The 17,413-nt window shown below is 39.3% G+C and overlaps 1 protein-coding gene across 3 annotated transcripts in view; it reads left to right on the top strand.

Annotated features, from left to right (window-relative positions):
* PARD3B (par-3 family cell polarity regulator beta) overlaps positions 1-17,413 on the top strand; it is a 1,084,399-nt gene that overhangs the window by 41,982 nt on the left and 1,025,004 nt on the right. The window lies entirely within an intron of this gene.

The following is a 17,413-nucleotide window of genomic DNA, read 5'->3' on the forward strand; positions in this document are numbered from 1 at the left end:
GGGGTGCTGCTATTTTTGAAGACAGGCCACCCTAACCTTGCTACACTAGAAGTTTGTGCGCAAGTACCTTGGGACACAAGGTACATTTGAATGTGTCTCTGTAATCACCAGCAAAAGAAGGGGAGTTGGATCTAAGTTTACTTTTCTTATGGCAGTATCTGTTTTGTAAATCAATGAATACCCATACATTGTTGCAGTAAAGTTTTTTTTCCAATTAAAAATGATAACTCTTCTATCTGGTGGTTCTCAACATGATGACAGCATGCATGTGTGTGTGCTCTTTTTTTCAATTAACAATAAAATAACTCCTCTAATGCTGATGCAATAGGCCGGTGGTTCTCAACCTGACAGCAGCATGCGTGTGTGTGCATGCATGTAAATGAATATACATGCTTGAGTGTGGTTATATTATATAATGGAATCACCAGTGAGACTTTTCCACAGTAAACATGTCTAGTTTCTACCCACTCCCACACATTTGGTTTCCCAGGGGTGGTGGCGAGTGTTTGAGTCATCTACAAGTTCTCATCTGCTTCCCCTTATGGTGTCTTTCAGGCACACTCATGAGAGGGTTGTAATCATTTGTCATGGATCATAACAACAATATGGAATACAACCATAATAACATATACTGAGCAATTACTGTGAATCCACTGCACAATCAGAAACCGTGCCGTGTTTTTAGTGGATATTTTTCTCTTGCACTAAACTAGGGCATTGACTTCATAATTCTACCATGATAGTATTTGAATTTGAAATAAAACTTGAAAAAAATTATTTTTCTTGGGGGGGGATGGGATAGGTGGGTTTTGTAAATCGATCAGAGTGTATTGTTTTTAACTCTACCAGAGAAATCAAAATAACTTATTTACATATCTTTGTACTACAGGCTAGAGCTAACAAATATTTATAATATTGTGTGGCACTATTCATACTACATGGCAGATGAGGAACCTTGGGCATACAAAGTTAAATGATATGATGATAGGAATACCTAGTGTTTAATGTGTGCTTAATATGTGCCAGGCACTTTCTAAACACTTTGCATATGTTAATCTATTTAATCCTCACAACAATTCCAGGAAACATTTACTATTATCATTATTATTTTGTAGGTGGGTAAACTGAGTCTTAGAGGTTTAGTACCTAGCCCATGGTCACCCAGCTGGCAATCGGCAGAGCCCGGTTCCAAGCCCAGCCTGTCTGGCTCATGTTGCACAATTCCCTTGGAATAGAATGGGGATTTGAACTGGGTCTTCTGCTTCAGTACTTTCTCTTACAGCTACATTGCCCCAGTTTTTAAAGGGTTTTCTCACTTTTATTTGGTTTTAATTTTTTTTAGAGACAAGGTCTTGCTTTGTCACTCAAGCTGGAGTGCAATGGTGGGATCATAGCTCACTGTAACCTTGAACACCTGGGTTCAAAGGATATTCTCACTTCAGCCTCCTAAGGAGCTGGGACTACAGCATGTGCCACCACACCTGGCTAATTTTAAAAATTATTTTCTTTTTCTTTTCTTTATGTGTCTCATGCTGGTCTCAAACTCCTGGCCTCAAGCAGTCCTCCCACCTTGGCCTCCCCAAATGCTGGGATTACAGCCATCAGCCACTGTGCCCAGCCAGTTTTCTCACTTTTAAATGATGGTTTGTAAAGAGTGATACTTTATTTAGATCAGTGGCCCTCGTTGGGGGTGGCTTTGTCCCCTAGGACATTGTGCAATGTCTAGAGACAATTTTGGTTATCACAGCAAGTGAGAAGGTACTTTTGGCATCTGTTAGAGTGAAGCCAAGGATGCCACTAAACATCTTACAACGTAGTGGACAGCACTACCCACAGCAAAGAAGTGTCAGCCCAAATGTCAGTAGTACAGAGGCTGAGAAACCCTGTTTTTAGAGTGTTTTGCATGGTGCCTTTTTCTCTAAGAGGAATCAATACTTTAGTGTACAGTTCTGCAAAATATTTTTTAGGCTGAAGAGTAACAAGGAAGCAGGGTAGAGCTGATACTAAACTTACATAGGGAGCGTCTTGGCTTTGAGACTCTTCATCCATGACTGGATTAGTTATTTTAAAAACTCTGCTTGCATGGACTCACAGGATCACAAACTCCAAACTTAAGGACCTTTCATCTTCTGGAATATAGCTGGGCTTGAGGTATTATATGGAGTGTGTGTCTATGGGCATCGGTGTGGTGAATACTTCTTTGTATGTATATATTTTTTGTGTGTGTTGTACAAGAGTGACTTCATAAAAGGTGGCTCTTGCCAGAATTCAGAACACAGCAGGTAATGTACTTACTGAAGAGGTAAGAGCATGAGTAATTCTTGTCTCATGAGAAAGATGTAAACTAGTTTATTATAATGATGTAATATTTGGGTGCCTGATTTATCATCCCCATCTCCAATGATGCAAAACCTTAAGAACTACACAGGTGATAAAAATTCAAATGGTGTCTTTGAAGTCTGGCCTATTCCCCTGAGCAGTTAAAAGTGTCACCTTTGTCCTGATACGTTGCTGTTTGTGGATGTTTCCGGAGATCACGGTTAAAAACTTGAACTATGCACCCTACTATGGGAAGTTTTGGGATGTTTATTCTGTGAGAGAGGTCATAATCTTGGAAGATGAGAGTCATTCAGCTAATAGGGCAGAAAAATATCACAGTCAAGCTGTAGACTTGGGATGATGGGAGCATGGAAGAGATGATTCCTCCTGTGTACTGAGGGGAACCAGGACAGGGAGAGTTGTCAGGAAGTGGGTGGTCTTTGAACTGGATCTCGTTTTAGGAGAAACTTGAGTTGTCCAGGTTGAGAACCAGCTTAGGCAAAAGTGTGGCCACTTTAGGGCAGGCTGGGGGCGGGGATATGAAAGGAAATCATCATCATCATCATCATCATCATCATCATCATCATCACAACAACAGTAATAATCATAATCATGGCTGCCATTTGCTGAGTACTGCTCTGGGAAGGCACACTCTAGAGGTTTTAAGATACTCTCATTTAATCCTTGCAGCAATCTCATGGGGTTGGTATTATTATAACTGTTACAGACAGGAAATCCAGGGTCTAGTAAGGCCAGGGTCCGGTCCCTCTTGACAGTACTCTTGTGGCTGCAGGCAGCCCCTCGAGCAGCAGTCCCTTCTGGTTCATTCTTGGTGGTTCCCAGGGAGCGCGAGGAATGATGTCAGCAGAGCCGTGCTGTGACTGGATGAACACAACCCTGGGAACAATGCCTTTGGCACAGCTCTTTAAAAAGAAGTAAGTTGGGGCTTCATCTAAGGAAACTGGCTCTGTTCTACTCAGTCTCGTAGGAATTCTTAGAAATGTTGTGACCTGGAAAATTGGAGAGGTATGATTTGATTAATTTGCACATTTAAGTATGACAGTGTAACTAGAGAGTAAACAAATGGTAATTATGCCACAAAGCTTTCCTCCAATGGAGAGTCAGGGTCAAGGCAATCTGGAATCTTTGGCTTTTCAGATTAGTTGTGAACATGGAACAACAGCTCGTTCTTCCCCTCTACCCAGGGTGGACCCCTGTGTGGGGGATGGGGAAGTAGTTTTCCTTGCTTGGCTACAATAGCTTAGATTACCATACACTCATCTCTGACTTAGATTTTATACCTTCTTTTCCCCCATCCTACCCTGGTGAAGACAGTTGAAGGCTAGGGTTTCGTTAGGAAAGTAGCAAGTTAATAATGTATCAGAAAGTTGTTGGCAGTTGTGTTTCCTTGAATGACTCTTCTTTGAAGCTACATTGTTACAGTGATGTGTCTAATTTGACCTACTGTTCAAAAAGAATTCATTTCCATCCCTTCCTTTTTCGTTCATTCATCATGCGTTTATAGAAGCCAGTCCTTGACCCAGGGGGACCCATAGTCTAGACTCTGGAGGAGAGCACAAACGTGGGAACCAGTAAGTATAGCTGTGGATGTGAAAAGTAAAGAGACAGAAGTAGAGAGGTTCCTTCTAAAGAGAGAGGGGAAAGAGTGGGAGGCAGCCTTTATTTCTAGGGGTACTTTCTCTCTCTTGTTCCATCCTCTGTCCTGGACTGACACCCTGCCCTTTGCATCCATGATTTTTTTCCCTCTTATCCAGAGTGAGTCTCCTGGGAAACCCAGGCCTTCTTTCTGGGAGCTCCTCTCTCTTCTTTGTCACTCAAGCCCAGGGTCACACTGGAGCTTCACCACCTTTTTCTGATACTGATAAGTTTCTTCAACTTTGCATTCTTGCCTCATTTTTCTGTCATCTGAGCCTAGCCAATCCTATCACTTGTTACGGAGGTAGCTAGAAGCACATGAGATATGGAAAGTGTTGTACTGGAAAATACACAGCAGATATACAAATAACTCCACCTGGGCGAGGGAGCATTTTCTTAGGCTGGGCATCACTTTGGGTTTGAGGTGCACCTTCTCCCTAGGTGTCATTTTGGAGTCCCCGCCTTCTTAAAAATGTGCTATATAAGTATTGTCCACGTATGACCTCATTAATTCATTGAATATGGCAGAATTGATTGTTTGGGATTTGGAAGGGCTCCATAAGAGAGACTGTGATCTTGTCAATCTCTCTAATAACAATCTGCGTGACACATACAATTAATCCCTTCCTTGGAAAGGAGTTGGGGGAATAGAATCATAAATTTGGAAGCAAACATATCTTTTGTTAAGGTATATTTTTAAATTACAGTACTCATCTGGAACACAGGTGACATTTCTATCAGAAGAATTTCAAATTTATGCAGACTAGTTATTCTGCTTTGAAAAGCTTTATTTCCTTTGCTAACTACCAGATGGGATATTATAGTTATGAATCCCTAATTCTAATGAAATACAAGCCAATAGATGTATCACACTACATTTCACAAACCATAGACTATTACAGGCATGAAGCACTAGAAGTCTAACCTATTTTAAACTGATTAATTTAATTAGGAGACAGGTTTGGAGGAATAGAAAATTGCTTCTTGTTAGTTCTCTGAGCACTGCAGTTATAAGACTGTATACTCTGCTCTAACACAGGTCTGTTCTTTCTGAGGTCATCTAATTCTCCTAAAAGGGGTTTTAGATGCTGAGTTGCATTTGTAAGTAAATTCTTTATTCTTTTTCTACCTTCTTTCTTTTTTATTCCGTAGTCATTAAAGCCTTGCTGTGTTCTTGTTATGAACTGATAAATGCTTTGTAATTACTCTGTAACTAAAAATGTTAAACTTGAATGGTTATATGGATTTTTTTTTTATTTTTTTAAAAACTCACTGGAGAAAGGAACAGTGTTGTGGGGGTAAAAAAAGAATTCTGACAGAGAAGAGTAGAAAACAGAAACTAGGTGTGGTGGGGGAGGAATGGCAGAAGTGCCAGGGTCTCTTGGTCAATGTCTTGAGCATTTACTGTTTGCCAGCCACCTTTATGTGGGTTGACCATATATACCATACCAGGGCTTGATATCCCTAAATCCTCAAAAAACTCCATGAAATTGCTACCTGTTTTCAGGATGCAAAAGCTAAGGCACAAAAATGTTAGTTATCTTGCTCAAGGTTACACAGCTAGTAAGTTGGAGACTAAATTTGAATCCAGGTGGGATGATTGCATCCTACAAAGTTCTTGACCAGAGAACTAATGTGGGATTGCACCCACCCAAATTCCAGTCCTACTCTGCTGCTTCCCAACAATGTGACCTTGGGTAAAGTTATTTTAACCCCTTTGAGACTTTTCCCCAATTTGTAAGTGGGTTTAAAGCACAGTATAAGGTTGCCGTGACTTTTAAATACTGTGATGTGTATTAATGGTTTGGCATGCAGAAGGAGCTTGGTGAACGTTGCCTTTTTGCCCTTCCATGTCATGTCCTGGGGAAGTAGCAGTGACAGCCTGCAGCCTTTGTTCTTCTCGAATGTTCCCAAGGTATGAGGCACCTCTGAGAACTCCCAGAGCTCTGCATAGGTTGCTTAAATGTACAGCCCACTCAATGAGATAATTTCTAAGGTTTCTTCTTGCCCTTATCTTTAGTGACTCCAAAGTTTAATTTTCATAAATTCATGTCTACCTAGTTACATCTTGCAAAGTGTAGGACTGCCTTTGCAGTTGATCTGTCAGTTTGTGTGTGTGCACAGCTGGAAAAGTGTGTTTTCCATGTAGAATGAGAGAATTTGCCTGGCACTGTCATTTATTTTTCTTAAGGAAAGATAAAAGTTTAGTTCTTTGATTTCTTTCTTGGGATTAGTTTTTTCTTGACTATCAAGAAAGAAGGGAAACAAGTTTGAGTGAAAACAGATTGAGGTTCCCCCCTGCTCATTTCACACTATTAAAAGAGTGACACCCAACTTCTTAGGTTTCTCTTCTACAGCACGGGTGGGTTTTGTAGATTAATGTATGCTACTGAGATGTTGAGTCGGGGTTGGATTAGGGAGGAGCTCCCCTCCTTGCATTTCTCCCACTCTGTCCTTTCAGTCCCTCAACCAGCTAAGTTCATGCCTGTAGTTGGTTAGAAGGGAGGTTTTCTATACAGCTTGAGAGAAACATTTAACAGGGTATCTTCATGTTTGTGTAGATGTCATTTGCTTCATTAAAAGCAACAGAGTGTATACCTGTGACATTTACTAACGTGTGAGGTGTCTGAGGACCACCTGCGTGAGAATCCCCTCGGGTTATTACATAAAGAGATTCCTGGCCCACTACAAACCCACAGAATCAAACTTGTAGTGTCATTATTTTGTGATGTGAAAATATTCCTTTCATGTATTGATCAAACCTCTGTTTGAGAAGCAACCATACAAACTTATCACATCATTTGACCTTGTTCAGATCTTAGTGCACACATTTTCAGGGCTAATTTTCTGCCACTGCAGCTTGCTGCTGCCAGTGAGGGCCTGCTTGCCCAAGTTCCTGGTGACCTCACTGGTAGGCTGGGCTGGGAGTGGTTGGTGACGTTGCCAGGGAGACTGAAGTTGGAGGCGTGCGGCCTGTGAAGCCAGGCAAGGCTGGAGCCAGGAATGTGTAGTTCACAGAATTAGATGCAAGGGTGAGGTGGTTTGTGCTCAGAGGAGATGAATTTACCAATCTTAGTGGGCAGAGGAGAGAAATGGGATTCAAATAACTGAAAGGAGAGGTAGCAGGAGACTCCAATGTGATGGGGATGGAGATGGGGCAATAGGGCCAGACCTTGGATCAGGTCTTTTCCTCATGGTATTTATGGTATGACTTGACAGTCTAGCTACTGGGAATTTTTGTGGTAATTGAATATTTAGACATTGAGTATAATGCATTACATGGGTTAAGTGTATATATTGCTTATATAAGTAAAGAGTATAATTGAAGATCGCTAGTAACAGCTAAGAGTATAGCTAGTAAAAAGCATACTAGAACTAAAAATAAGCTCATTTCTGAAAAATGCGTCCTTTACTACCCTATACCTACTATTTTAGAACATTCTAGAAAGTGTAAGAATACACAAGCATACGTTCTTACATTCTAGTGCAGTGGCCCCCAAACTTTGCTGCACAAAAGGGCCATCTGGGTAATAATTTTAAAAACATAATAATGTCTGGCTTCTACTCCTAGACATTCTTATTTAAATTCTATGGGATATGATGTGGACACTGGGGTTTTAAAAGCTCTCCAGTCCCTCATTTTATAGATGAGAAAATTCAGGACTAGCAAGATTGTGAATTTTTCCAAGGCCACGTGGTTTAATAGTGGAGACAGGATTGAATAAAGAAAGGTCTTCTGACTCTTAGCTCAGGGCCCAGAAACTACACTGGGCCTTCCAAACAAAGGGAATTTAAGACAGGGCATTGTCGACACAGGTGATGCAAGAGTTGAAAAGGCAAACTCCAAATGGTGAGGAACTCAGAGACCAGCAACAGCAGGAAGCAACTGCATCATCCGTAGGGTTGGAGAAATGATGGGAGCAGGTGGTGTTTCTGGATCCCAGAGACTGGAGCAACCTTGGAGGGAGCTAGGACCAAGATGGTAGTGGAAGACTGTGTCTGATGGGAGCCAAGAATCTAGAGGGGGCTAGAGATGCCACCTGAAGTGCATGTGTTGGGTGGATACCCTTGCTTCTCCCTCTTCCCTCTTGCTTTCTTGCCTTCCACCAATGCTTCCTATTGGCCCAGACCAGTTGGGAAGTGTGGTTTCCTTCAGGACAATGGAGGCAGCAGACCTGAAAACAACCCAGCAGTAACTAGCCCTGTGGTCTTTCTAATGTACTGAGGTCTTGTGATTAGAGCAGAACTCCATTTGGACACTGTTTCTCTTTCTTTCTTCTTTTTCTTTCTTTTCTTCAGATCTTGCTCTGTTGCCCAGGCTGGAGTACAGTGGTGCAATCATAGCTCACTGTAACCTCGAACTTCTGGGCCTAAAGTGATCTTCCCAGCTCAGCCTCCTGAGTAGCTGGGACTACAGGTGGATGCCACCATGCCCGGCTCTTTTTTTTTTTTTTTTTTTTAATTTTTTGTGGAGACAGGGTTCAGCTATATTGTCCTGGCTGGTCCCAAACTCCTGGCCTCAAGTGATTTTCCTTCCTTGGCCTCCCAAAGTGCTGGGATTACAGGCATGAGACACCACACCAGTCTAATGGGCAGATAATTTCTTATATTCCTTTTCATAAGTGGTGTGATTGATAGGCTTCTAGGTTGCTATAATATACGTCTGCACATTTTCATTAATATCTTCTTTCTGTGACAATTCACCTCTCTCCCATTCAACATGTTTACATTTTTACATTTTTTATGCTTAAAATATATATAGTTTTAAAAATACGCATTGTAATCTTATCTGTGCTAAATCTTAAACATTTGTTCCTTTGAAGACTAGTTACTTCCTAGATATATTGCCTAAAGCCAGATGATCCTATGTATGCATATGAGATGACAGATCTTACTTTACTATATCATTTAAAAGCATTTTTAAAGAAAAATGGAATTATAGTACACTGCATTTTATTTGTTCTGCCTGATGGGCCAAGTGCTTTGCACCCAGTGGAGCTGAGCCTTGCCAGCCTGCTGTTATAACAGTAGCTCCCCTGTAGAGCTCAGCATTCTTTAGACTTGGCTAATGAGTCTGATGTCATAAAGGGAGCTTTATTAAAATAAATATGGTACCATATTTTCTTTCTAATGGCATTCTGATTAATTCCATCATAAATGCATACCTGACACTCTTTTAATTAATTGAGATAGCAAAGAGATTCCAGCTAGTGATACTGAAAGTGTAGAGGGTGTTTTCAACAGCATGTTCCTACCCTGACACCAGTATCAGTGTTTAGTATTACTGTAGATCATAATCTGAAGACCTATGTCTATTTTAACCTATGTCACTGAACGGCTGTGAGAGTAATTAAAGAGTAATGCTTGCCCCTGTTTTGAGGATGTAGCTACTTAAACACTAAGAGATTAAATGTTGCCGAAGGCTACCAGGAAGGGAGTCGTGGAGGCAGGGTTAGAACTGGTTTCTAATTTCTAGCCTTTTGCTTAAATTGCCAACCATGGGTCCCGGTAATGTGTTCTGACTTTATTTTCCTTCAGACTTCATCTGCGGTTAATGATAGCTTTCACAATCAGAAAGAACATGTAGGTCTTGAATTTATGACTTCCATAAATCTACTACTTTCCAACATACCCACAAGGATGGTTTGGCAGAGACACAGCTTGTGGTACACCTATTATCCTTTAGTTAATTGGGCTGTTTTTACTATTTGGGAGATCCTATATTTTAACATAGTACATGAAATATTAATAGTAAATATGAAATATAAATTTCAAACTTTAAACATTTTGTACCATTACCTAATTTTTAAAAATGCTTATGACTAAACCTGCTGAACATGGCATGTTCGAATGATTATTTTACTTCTGTGGTCTACTCCTCTCAGAAACATTGCCGTCCAGAAAAATCTAATTATTTCTTCTTGTGGAATAGTGGAATGCTAGATAATGGCACAAAACCAGATCCTTCAGACTGTATAAATGCAATGTAAAAATGGAGTGGAAACATTCAGTTTTAGGAAGTTAGTGACTCTTCATGTCCTGTAAAATTGTGTGTGTGCATGTATTTTTTTTTTTTAATGCCAGGAGGTTTGCCAATGGGACTATAGAGGATATGCCAGTGAGACAGAGAAGATGTGACTTATACAGACAAGCCAGAATGCTCATTATCAGAGGGATATTTGTAGGATAAATCTTATCTTTTACAGGACGTAAGAAAGATAAAGAACTATTTTATGATGGTTAATTCAGCTCAGATTGCTGCATTATTTAAAACTGTGAGGGAATCTTTAAAAAAATTCAATTTTCTATTTCCCATCTACTTTAATTACTTTCAGCGGGATTTTATTCATTGTAGGCAATGAATTGTCCACGGATAAATGGAATTGTTGGTAGTCACTTTCACTTTGGAGCTCTTCTATAATCGAAATATGAAGATATTTGCATTGCTTTATGAGGACGTTTAAATACAAGAAGTAGGTTTTTATATTTCAGATTGAAAGCAAAGAAAGCTACCTCACTGATTCTAAATTCACTTTGTAAAATCTCGAATTACTGAAATTAAGTTCATTCAGCTCAAATAAACCAATTGTTTTCCCTTTGCTCCAAGGGAGAAGAGCAGGCTCTGTACCATCTTGATTGGTTTTTTATTTGCTCATCCCCTGATATGATTTGGCTGTGTCCCCACCCAAATCTCATCCTGAACTATAGTTCCCATAATCCCCACATGTCGTGGGAGGGACCCAGTGGGAGGTAATTGAATCATAGGGGTGGTTACCTCTATGCTGTTTTTGTGATAGTGAATGGGTTCTTATGCGATCTGATGGTTTAATAAGGGGTTTTCCTCCCACTTTGCTCTGGACTTCTTGTTGCCACTATGTGAAGAAGGCCTCCCCAGCCGTGCTGAACTGTGAGTCAATTAAACCTCTTTCATTTATAAATGACCCAGTCTTGGGTGTGTCTTTATTAGCAGCATGAGAATGGGCTAATACATCCCCCTTTCGTAATACCGTGAGGGAGGGCGTGCATTAGAATTGTGGTATTCCAGTAGGAAAATGAATACACCATAACAAGTCATGGTATCTGACTTTAGAACACAAACCATTTGTTTCTGATGTTGATGTGCAGACTGGCTTCCGTGACTTGGACTTGGATTCTCTTGGTCATGTCAGATTTAAGATTCTTTTATGCAGAACAAGCTAAACAATATCATGGAGTTATATGAACCTATTTATTGTACATGTAATGAGATAAAGGTGGCCTGTAATAAAACAGTGCTTTTTAATATTGAAGATGCTGAAACTCCTGGAGAAGCAGGTAACCTGCGTATTTAATTCAAGGACTGAATCATAAGAGCTCATCTTTGGGAAGGAGCTTACCATCATTTAATGCTGGATTTTTACCTTGCTTCCTACAGAGACTATTCCCCCCACTTTGATATGCAAATATTTCCATTGGGCTTTTGGTTTCTTTTACGGTTTTCCAAGGCACTACATCATTGTATTTGGTAATTTCACTTTCTTTGTGTAATTGTTCCTAATCTTTATTCTAAAATCTTATCCTAGAATAGTTCAATGAAAGGTGCTTTTCTTTTTCTTTTAATGTTTGGAATACTGCACTTAATGGAGATTCCCATGTTTACTTTAAAAATATTCAAATTTTCAGAAAAATGTATTCCCCACTTTATCCAAATGAAGAGTAGTCACTGCAGAAATCTTTTTATTAGAATCATAGCATTAACATTGGAAATTATCTACATCAGTTCCCGTTCAATGCAGAAGTCTCTAGGCTTAGTTTTGTAGAGTACAGAGAGGGCTAGGCATCTGTACTTCAATCTACAAATCCTCTTTTCCTCAACATCCCTCCTAAAATGTGGTTTCAAGGTGGCTATGGCCTTGGTTTTCTTTCTTTCTCAAGCTCTTCAGGATGCCACATTAAAAAAAAATTGACAGATGTGATTAAAATTTTGATGTTAAGACCAGATAAATATTTTTATAGATGCCTCACCAGTGTGCTTAAGGGACACCCATGCAAGGTAGACTGGTGGAGGCTTAGGACAGTACTGTCTCCCTCAAGGAGTTGTATATACCTGGAATTATGGCACATGCTCACATGGCATAGTTAGGACAGAACATAAGAGATCTGTGATTAGGTGGCAAAGCATATAAAACAACTACTAGAAAATGATCATGGGAAGGGAGGGGACAGTGTTGAGCCTTGGCAAATAGATACTGGAGCAAATGATTTGCAAGGAGACTGATCTGATGGAACAGTATTCATGTTTGAGGCTGTTAGTAATAAGATGGGATAAATCAAATAGGACAAAGTCACTAAGAGGCCTCAAATGTCACTGTGCCAATTTTGAACTTGACATTGAAGTTACTGGGAGCCAGTATGGACTTTCTAGCACTGGTTGACTAAATGAAGGCAGAACTTGTATCTATTTCACTTGCTTAGAATGCCTAGCAATGTGAAAACAGTTAAATCTAGAAGACCAAATATAGCTGTTGCACAAGGTTCTAGAAGACCAAATATAGCTATTGCATGAGGTTCTAGGCACTGAGAGCAAGTTTGACCTGAAGAGGTCCAGCTTTGGATGGATGGACCAGAAAGGAAAAAAATCAAAAGGATTTTTGGTAATCGGCAATGATAAAGAGGTTTTGAATCTAAGATAACCATGAGTTTTGGTGCAAATGGCAAGGACAATGTTGGTGCCATTGACAAAATTAGGGGAATTATTTTGTTTCTTATTTCAGCACTGAAATATGGAAATTTAATTTGCTTTTGAGCAAATCAACTTTTTGGCACAGTCCCTTGTTTCAATACTTAAGACCAGGCCCAGTGAGCAGATGGGAGATGGGGACTTGCTTCTGGAGAATTAGAGCTTTGAGTTCTAGTCTTGTCATTGATCGATTACAATCAAGCAAATCCCTTCCTCCCTTGATATTTACCACATATGAAATGGGAAGGATAATGGGTTTCTGCTTAGAGGGTGATTGTATTAGTCTGTTCTGACTGCTATAACAAATATGCCATTATTATCACAATTCTGAAGGCTGAAAAGCTTAAGATCAAGGTGGGGGCAGACCCAGGGTCTGGTAAGGGCTTGCTTCCAGGTTTGCAGATAGCCATCATCTCTCTGTCCTCACAGGGTGGAGAGCAGACAATGAGGAAGGTAGCTCTCTCCTGTCTCTTTTATAAGGGCACTAATTCCATTATGAGGGCCCCATCCTTATGACTTAATTACCTTCCCAAAGCCCTGCCTCCTAATACATCCCATTTGGGATTTGATTTCAACATATGAATTCTGGGGAAACACAGATGCTCAGTCTGTAACAGTGATTGTAAAGGATGTGCAAAGAAACGTTGGCAAGAATGCTGTGCAAATGGACCTGTCTTTATGCATACTCTCCTTTATTGTTGATGTGGGTGTTAAAGCCCATGACCAGTCATTAAGAACCCTTACTCCACTCTCTTCTGGGCATATGGCAAGTGAGATTCTGACTTTAATGGCTGGGATGGGGAGAAAGGAGCTGGGAACATGTATGAAGGACCTCTTTGTCTTGTGTCTGTTTCAGCAGCAAGAGAGAAGACATTGCTTGCAGCCAGAAGGAAAGGGACTGTCTCCGGGAAAATGTAGCCTTTAGTTAGCAGAGCTCACTTTAGAAGGTCTAGGACTCAGGCTTTTAAATAAAGTGTTCAAGTCTCTGTTCATCTGCATGGGTGTGTTGAAAGAATTAGTCAAAATATCTGACCTTCACTTTTTAGGACTGAATCACCATTCTTTGCTAAAAACCCCGAGTATGGAGTGATAATAACAAGAATCAAAAGGTGTTTTCAAGTTGTATATACAGCATAGATAGGGTTTTGTTTTAAAGATAGGCAGTGAGACTTTTTCTGTATTGTAATTTTCATTAGCATTTTGTAATAAATTTAGTATCTCCAGTTGGGGTTCAATAACTTAAAATGAGAAAAATTGCAATTTTAATAATAAGCACAGGTTGATTGCCTACTTTGTCTTTTGTATTAAAATGAATGTTGCAATTACTGTGTATTAATACCCAGCAAACTATGTTTCTTTTTCATCTGGAACTAGAAAGTATTACTTCTAAACAGGCACACACAATTTATCCTTGTAAATAAAATAATTCTAAGTGTGCATGTATATGTTTATTATGAAGCCATCTTTCAGAATGCACCAAATGGAAGGAGAGAGGAGCTGATTGTCTTTTATTGTGGGGCTGACAGAATGTTTATTAATGGCCATGGATTTGAAATGAGCATCTTACTAAATGGAAGTCTTTGGCCAACCTCTGACCCTTTTGTCTTAAAGGTTTGAGAACAGATAATATGAAAGAATACCAGCTTTTTTCCAGATGGCTGCATGCCTGATGTTCCTTTATGTTTAGCTGTCATTCAAATATGAATGCCCAGTGATTATAAGTGTCTCTTTCTCTTTTCTGGACTGAAATGAAACCTTTTATGCATTGTGTGTTAAAACAGATTAACTGTTTGGCTCATCAGTAGGGAAATTAGAACAATAGCTGCCAATTCAATGGTATAGTAGAAGAATGTCCTTTGGGGCCAGGGGCTAAGGTTCATAAGCAAATGGTATGTACAAGTGTCAGACTGGGGAAGGACAGACAAGTTATAAAAATAATTTGCCTGAATTTTAATTTTATAACTGCGTTGGAGTAGTAATATCTTTTAGAAGCAGGGAGGATTTAGATAAATTTTTCCAAACTTTTACATATTTTTTAGTTGCTCCATTAATAATTTCTTGGAGTGCTGTTGTACACGATGAATTTAAAATGATGTATTTATAGATAATGTGTCTTATGAAGACATAATGCAGAATTACTGTATGTTTCCTTAACTTTTTAGTGTGCTAAAGTTGTCTTTTAAATATATGTATTTCATAAGGTAGAATAATGGGTAATTTGAATGTCATTTTTCTACCAATACTAACACTTTTGTAATCTGAAATGGAAGTCAAGGTGGACAGCTATCATTTAGGTATGGTTGCAATGCAGACCTGCCCAGAGGGCAAGGGGAAAACTGGTGACCCCTCAGTGACCTTTGTAGGAGATGGCTGGAGGCCAAAGGTCTGAGGGGACCAACCACATCAATTTAGGAAGCTAGAGTACTTTACAAAATGCTAGACAAACTCACATTGTTAACTCTGAGTAGTAAGGTGGCTGTCATTTTCCATGGAAATCCATAGAATGAGTAAACTACAGTAGTCTTATGACCTAATGGAAGAAAAAGAGCACATGTGAGCTTATTTAACCCCTATGTAAAGAGATTATTTTGGTAACAAGAGGTACTTTTTATGTATTGTTTATAGAAAAACACAAAGGAAAGCCTACCATGAAATTCTGTTGTTTTAATAACAATTGTGTTTTCTAAAACATCCAAAGATGAAAATAGGCTTAAATAAAATAGGCAGCTATACCACTTTGTAAAACTTATTGTCATAGTATATTTTTGATATTTTCACATTTTGTTTTGTATTATACTTTTTAAAATGATTTTATGCCCAGCTAATTTTTATAACAGCTTTATTGGTGTATAATTCACATCCTAAACAATTCACCCATTAAAAAATGCAGAAATCAATGACTTTTATTATATTCTCAGAGTATTTGCATCCATCACTACACAGTTTTGGAATGCTCTCATACATTCTTCCCCAAAGAAACCCCACTCTTCTTATCAGTTATCCCCTATTCCCACCAGCCCTTGACAATTACTAGTCTACTTTTGGTACTTTTGGTCCCTATGAAGTTGCCCACTCTGGACATTTCATATAAATGGAATTGTACAATCAATATGTGGTCCTTTGTGATTAGCTTCTTTCAGTTGAAATGTTTTCAAGGTTCAACCATGTTGTAGCATGTGTCAGTATTTATTCCCTTTTATGGCTGAATAAATTCTATTGTATGGATATGCCACATTTTGTTTATGCATTCATCTATTGGGGGACATTTGGATTGCTTCCACTATATTTATACTTTTGTTAATTAAGCGTTTTTTTCCAGTGAATATTTATCTTGTACACAATATGACTTCTATTAGGTTTTAAGAGGTTAACATCTATGTATGTTTCATGTAAGATTATGATGACTACCGAAAGACAACTGTGGAGTCAAGGGCTACTATAACAGGTCTTGCACAAAATCCAATCAAACACCATAGACCTCTAGGATCTAAGCATCCTCAACGTAGATTGAGGATCTCCAGAATGGAAGAAATGCTTATGGTTAGCAGTAGAGTGGTGGGTAGGGGAGGGGACTTGCGCATGGAGCAGTGGCAGATGAGCTACAGTATCTTGTAATATCCTCCACAGTACCGTACCCTGCCTAGCATGCAGTTGGCATTCAGTAAATACTTGTTGTCTGAGCCCATTTTGTGTAATTCCGCACCAATTTACCATCTTCCAAGGGGCAAATTTTCGAATAGTTTGCAGGCTCTCAGCTCTCCCAAGACTAACTAATATCCTGCAACTTAAATAAGATTGTTATCTTGATAATGATTATAGTTGCAGAGTACTCAGTAGTTTATGAATACTTTTATTTGGCTCTATTTAGTTTTCTAGGTAAATACTGGGTAGAACAGGGATAAATCTCATTTGCCAGAAAGCTCAGGAGTCAGAAGTATCATTTCTATTAACCAGCAAAGTCAAACTTCACTCCAGGTCCTGCAGCTGCAGAATTTGTGCTTTTCTTCAAATATCCTGCTACTTACACACCTCTCTACCTCTGCCTTTATCTTGCTTCTCCTCTTTTTATTAACCGCAACCAGCATCCACTAAGACTTTTGTGGGGACCTCTGAGGGTTTTAGTGTGAAAACAACCTTACTGAAAATGTACACTAAGGAGTTCCACAGTTGTGTCTTGACTGTTTCCTTGAATAAATTCTCTGTCTTACGTACCAGTATTAATAGTGATTATGGCACTCCAAGATGCCACACAGTGGTTCCATCAACACTCGGTCCCTGAAACAGAAGTCCAGAACTGAATAAATGAAATGGAGTCTATGATTAAATAATTGCAGTAAAGCAGATACTGGGTAAAAGGAGTTGGCAAGGTTATCTTCATTGACACTTGGAGATGAGGTCGAATGCTAGTGCCAGGCGATACAGGACTGGACTCCTGAAAGGGCACTGTGTTGCCCTTTCACTCATTACCGAGTGTTCCTGTGCATTTCAGTAAATATAACATCTATCTGTAAAAGCATCTATTAGCATGATGAGAAACAGGCAATGCATAATCCTTTTCCACAGAGTTTACCAACATACTTTCTCACAATAATAGCAAAGAATTAAGATAATCATCACTCTAAGTAGGATGTGAAAGAAATTTAGAGAAGGTGACTAGTGATTATGCGTGGAGAACTTGCTGTATTCAGGAATGTACTTTTATCTCTGTCTTACAGGTGG

This window comes from Gorilla gorilla, chromosome 11 (genome assembly GCF_029281585.2).
Source record: "Gorilla gorilla gorilla isolate KB3781 chromosome 11, NHGRI_mGorGor1-v2.1_pri, whole genome shotgun sequence".
NCBI classification, from domain to species: Eukaryota; Metazoa; Chordata; class Mammalia; order Primates; family Hominidae; genus Gorilla; species Gorilla gorilla.